At 33.5% G+C, this 6,177-nt stretch overlaps 1 long non-coding RNA gene across 2 annotated transcripts in view; it reads right to left on the reverse strand.

Annotated features, from left to right (window-relative positions):
- Window positions 1-5,951, reverse strand: part of LOC109542164 — a 10,829-nt gene extending 4,878 nt beyond the window's left edge. The window contains exon 1 of one of the 2 annotated variants that reach the window (XR_007281423.1): window positions 5,595-5,951. This is a non-coding gene — a long non-coding RNA (uncharacterized LOC109542164). Of the gene's footprint in view, window positions 1-370; window positions 3,832-5,594 lie in introns of those variants that run through there. The other variant, XR_007281422.1, reaches the window with a different exon arrangement.
- Window positions 5,952-6,177: the final 226 nt, after the last annotated feature.

Here is a 6,177-nt window from a genome sequence, read left to right on the forward strand (position 1 = left end):
ATTAGATTTTGATAAAATTTGAATTATTTAAAAAACCTTTAGATTTAGACATTATAAATCTTATTAAAACAAACACTTATTTTGCTCAGAGAATCTAAAAATGCAATAATATATAGGGTATTTCATTTAGAAAAACACAACTTTGATACTTTTAGGACTCTTAGGACACTCTGTACATTACAAAAACATTTTTAAAATGTGCACCCGATAGGCGTCTGTGGATTCATCAAATAATACTTGGCAAAAAACAAACGGGCTAGCTTCATAGTATGCATTATTCTTATCAGTCGCTTTGAATTTTATTGACTTAATCTAGGAAAACTACATTACTTACTGTTATCATTTGATAAACGGAACCCTATGTATTTACCTTTAAGATGGTTAAAAGGCAAGCCAAATAGAAGAACGGCTTTGCTATGTGGGACAAATAAAATGAACTAAATTAAAATAGATCTGGCCAGGCGGTGGGGTCCCTTACGTAGAAACGCCCGAAGATATAAAATCATTACAAGCTCCGCTTGTATTTTACACCCTCTAGATTAGACGTACATTATAAAAGTTAAAATAAACTTGACTTGACCTTTTTGGCATGCAGGCCAATGTGCAAAACATGCTTGCGTTTCCAATCATGCATGTCCTCGAGTCCATAAAAAATTCAACTCAAATTGAGGTGTGCAAAAATGCTTGCAATTTACGTTGTTTGTTCTGATGTTGAAAACATAATTTCGTCATGTTATTCGAGACAGATTTAGGTCCGTGATGGTTTCTGGGTAATTGCGAAACAGTGTGTTAATATCGTATATGGAAATCAAAAGCACCACTGAAAGGCCTTTGAAATCCAATCCATTTTTATACCCACTCCAAGATGTGCATATTTTAAAAATTATACGACTATTTAAAAGCCCAAATAAATACGAAGTTAACCAAACACTGTAAAAGAATAGTCAGCAACCGAGCAAAAGTTCAAGGTCGAAAATATATTAATTCTTGTGACCGTTTAAAGGCTTGCAAGTTATAGAAATCTATCGGAAGAGGAGCTAAATATCAGAAGACAATAGTAAAAGGTTTAGCGACCAAATGACCAAATTCATTGTCTGTGCATGCAGTGGCGTAACGCTTTTTTCGATTGCTTGCTGCAGAAGGTCACTTTTAGAATAAATTTTATTTTGCTCTGTTAGTATTATTAATTGTAAAATAATTGTTGTCAGTTGAACATAATGTAATGAACATTATATCACAATCGTAAAACTCGCACGTGCTGAAGGTTAGCATTAATTTACTTAAAATGTTATCAGAAATTAATCAGTATGATACAACTACTACACGGATGTAAATTGCGCATGAATCACGTTCTAAATTATAATATAACTATTAGGAATGAAAATAATCTAATTTTGTTAACATGCATTTCGGGTTTTATACGAAATTTTGTAATATTTTATTCAAAGTGGTAACTCAAAGAGATCCTCGACAATCAACTCGAACTTGCTATACCTCGCACTCGAGATTTCCAGTCAGACCCTAAAAATCCAATATGTCGTTAAGGCAGAGTTGCCAAACTGCCGAAAGAAAACGATTTAACCAGTGTGTTCTTCCAGTCTTTAAGAGGACTGGAACTTACGATGGAATGGAAATCCGCAGACAATCCGGAATTGCTGACCGTTGGGAGAATAGCTGTACTAAAATGGAACTGGGCGAAACACATTGTAGGATCTTCTGATGATAGATGGACAAGACAAATTTTTGAATGGAGACCTAGATCGGAAATAGAGGACGTCTCCCCACTAGATGGATCGACGACTAAAACGCATCAGTACCAACTGGATGCAGACCAAATATAGAGACTGAATGCATGATGCAGACAGCACAAGACCAAACGCTTACGTTCGGCAGTAGATTTCGATAAGCTGATTGAAGATGATGGTGATGCTGAAGTTCCGAAGACTCTAAGTCACCTTCTTTTTGACGCTGAGTGCTGAAGTATCAAAAGCTGTGTGAACTTTTCAACGAAAACTTTTCAAAATAAAACTAATATGCCATAAAAAAGTTAATTGATCATAAAATAATTCTGCTAAGTTATAGAATAGATAAAGTTATTATAGAGCGGAGCTCATGTTTTAAGATCGAATCAGAAAATAAAATTCCATTTTGCTTCAGCAAAACTATTTTCTGACCTTCTCATTATTGCTCTTCTTTCTGACCGTTCTGACCCGAGTCACGAATATTCTTTTATTACAAACCTTTTGAATAACCATGTACTTGTTCATGTATTTATAAAATTAGAATAGGTCCCTTTTTTCTTTTATCTCAAAAGTGTTAGCTTCGAAACACTGAGGTCAATTATCCTTGTCCTCACCCCTAAAAACGTGTTTATAAAGTTCCAAGCTGCTACTAAATACTCGGCAACGTGGAAAACACGTTGCGTTTGTGATAAGAGAACTGAGATTCTTGAAATATAAAAAAAACGAAATTTATTTCCCTCCTCGTGAGCACTTGAATTTTTAAGGTTGACAACATTGCTTTGATGGTGGTTGACCAAATAAATAGTATGGCTTGGCGATCTGTTCAGATCAGTGAATAAAAAAGATCAGTGAATAAATGCTACAAAAAACCAAACCAATAAAAGTTTTAATAAACTAATTTATGAGGCAAATAATTCGCGCACTACTTGTTAAATGTTAATTTTATTAGGAATTTTGATTAGGTACTGATACATAAATCAACCAATTTGCAGCTTCATTGAACAGTAATGCATAAATACTAGTTTATTCAGATGCAAGAAATGAATAAATGGCAATACTTTACAATATGACATACTTAAGCAAAAGTCTCAAGATATGCCTAGGAAGTATTGGCAGTAAAAATATCCTGAAAAATTGACAATGTTAATTAAAATTATTTGATAATTGTGTGGTGCTTGTGGCGAAACTATTTATTTCTGTTACTGTGAACTTGTAGTTATGACGGTCAAGTTACTTTTATATAATGGAACAGCAGCGAACTTTTTAATCCACATCCAGTTTCTACATTGAATTCGAAGTATTTTTTGTATAACATAGATACTATATGACTTTTATTTTGATTCTAAACATTCCGATTGGCGATTAATCTGATATAATTCTCACTATTATTATAATTAATGATCCCCAGAACTATTAAGAGGAAGTTCCTCCGAACATCCGCCCAAATATTTGGCTTCAGCATGACGGATCTATCCCACTTTTCCCTTACTGTGCGTAACTTGTAGCATCGATCATATCATCATAGATGTATAGGAAGCGGCACGCATAATAATTGGCCAGCCAGATCACCGGACCTCACTCCTTGTGACTGTTTTCTTTGGGGATAGGTCAAAGGAAGTCTACCAGTCAGAAGTTGATCAACCATGATGATTCGAATGAAATGACCTCGAGGATGTGAAGCAGATAATAAGACGCGCTTTCCACAAAATATCTCCACAAATGCTGCAAGAAGATCTTCATAACAAGATTAGAATTATGCCTCAGCGAAAACGACAATATTTATTTTAATATTACTTTAAAATTTTTACATGACATAGTTTATTTTAGTAAAAAAAATTATAAAGTTTACTTTTGTTGCGCTCCCATGTTCGATTGTTATGTCCAAAAGTATTGAATTCAGTCACATGGTACATAGGTACTATTTTTATTCAAAAAATACTTCGAATTTAATTCGAAATCCATAAAAAAAAACTACTGATGATCGAAACTTGGTCTTGCAAAAAAGACAGGTCCACAATTACAAAATAATTAAACTTTTTAAAATAGCAAATATTCTCAGATTTTTTAATTTGTTTCGTATAGATTATTATTATCCTTTTAATTTAATTATTATTATTGTTACTATTAAATAATTTTGTCTAATTTTGCTGCTTATATAAAAGCAAGACTTGCAAGACTCTTGCTGCAATATCAAGACCAAGACCAGACTTTTTAGTGATGAGCTTTGCTGCAAAAATGGCTGAACTCTGATGAGATTATCTGAATTTCTTTTGACAGTAACATAACATTTGTGCTAAACTCGATAATAACCGGTTAACGTCGAGATTAGCCGAGTTCGAAGTTTAACTGTAATAACTACATACTATGGCGACGGCACTTTATATATATAAATGCTTTTTCCAGTTGCTATTTCTGCACGGTCTAAGAAGGGATTGTCGCTAACTCATCCTGTATTCTACGCCTCTGTAAACTTCTTTCATGCTTGAACAAACACGCATGAAATTCAACACAAGCAGATGCAACCCAACAAAAAAAACTAAATACTTTCTATTAAGTACCTATCTACCGATTTATCATTTCGTGTTTATAAGATGAAATATATTTTATATCATTAAAAGGTGCATCAATAGTCCATATTTGAAACTTTTTCACATATTTTTGGCTAATTCCATTAGATAAGTTCTATAAATGATTTTTCATTCCGTGTTTAGATTTTGTTCATAGTATGAAATATCGTGCGTTTAAAGCTAAAAATATTTGTGTTTGTTGACCAAGTACTTTAAAAACAGTAACATACATATTTGCCTTCAAAAACTGACTCCCCCAAGGCCACACAAACAGGGAGACAGATAAGTTTTAATAACAAAGTTTTGAAACGGTTCTGATATAATTTTTGGTTCGGTTTAAAAGTGCATTTACCAAAAATTTATATTTCAGACTTGGTCAGTTTTAGCTTTAAACCCACGATATTATTTGATTAAAAGAAACTGCTGCAATTTTTCTTGCTTCAAACAAACTTTTATTGATGGTTGGGTACCACAACTAAGTACCTATTTTACTTTAGTGATCTTCTATTTTGTATGAATACTTTTTTAAAATGAAATCCTATATTTTATTTTACTAATAGAAAATGTTGCAAACTACTATCTACATGTTAAGCTTCTTTAAATTTCTATTCATGCTCAGGGGTGGATTAAAACCTCACGAGGGCAGAAAATGAAATTTTTTTAAGTCAGAGTTCGCGGGGCCCTCTCAAGGTTAAAGCCCGGGGCTACAGCCCCTCGGTCAATCCGCCCCTGTTCATGCTTGGCTATGTCAACTAACTATCTACTTTCAATTACAGATTTTTCACTCGTATGTTATGATTATAAGACAAAACATATTTCATTTGGTTAAAAACAAATGCTGTAAACAGTTGTCCATATTTCCAGCTTCTGTACACTGATGGTTCCTAATTCAACTGAAAACGTTTATTACGGATCTTTAGATGTGCAGATTTTCTTGATTATTTGGAACATTTTATTTTATTAAAAAGAAATGTTGAAACCAGTTATCCATATTTTAAGCTTTGGAAAATTCCTATTAGGATTCGAACTCTGTGTGTATTTTGTTGTAAATATGAAATATTACACTGATTTCATTAAATTGAAGTTCTAATTTGGTTTTGCCCAGTTTCTAGCATGTAAAAACAGGCAATTTTGAGGCATTAATCTAAGATTTGCAGTCAAATTAGGTAGAAACATTTATAATTGCAGAATTGCATTTGATATTCTTATTTTAACGGTGGTTGTATCTTTTTAATGTCCCTACCTTGAATTATTAATTGCTATTGAAGTAGAAAAGTCTAGTTACCTGAGATCTCCATGTGGTAACAACCACCAATCGATAAACAAATTGGCAGTTGTGTCAAATACATATAAATTTCCCTTTGCTGAGATGGATGATGAACATATTTTTGAGCAGTTTTGGAGAGAAACTATGTGTTATCAAGGTAAGAGGAGCTTAAATCTACCTAGGTATTACATTTCGACGGAATGTAAAAGTGGGTCAAGTTATTAACGGGTTATTCGGGTCAGGTGGCAAGTTGGGAAAACACTTTTCTGATCGCTCTCCATAGTCGAGAGGTGAAACAACACAACATATCACTAAAAGTCTAATTCAAACAAACCATTCCTGGTTTAGGATATTAAAGAGTAGGAAAATAACACGAAACTCGGCGGAAACATTTTGTTGCCTGATAATGACAGGCAGAACAACCAACTCGACCTTTAAAATACGTCATAAACGAATCAAATATGGCGACGAACACGAAGTGGAAAGGAACTTAATCGCTTCCACATAGTTAACGACTACCTGCACTTTTCTATTTTCTACCTGGTTTGCTGGTGAAGTCGAACTTCGAGCGTATGTTATGCGTTCAATACGCCGCTTGAAA

Source organism: Dendroctonus ponderosae, unplaced genomic scaffold, assembly GCF_020466585.1.
Source record: "Dendroctonus ponderosae isolate FM_Combo_2020 unplaced genomic scaffold, Dpon_F_20191213v2 Dpon_F_20191213_4, whole genome shotgun sequence".
Lineage (NCBI taxonomy): Eukaryota > Metazoa > Arthropoda > Insecta > Coleoptera > Curculionidae > Dendroctonus > Dendroctonus ponderosae.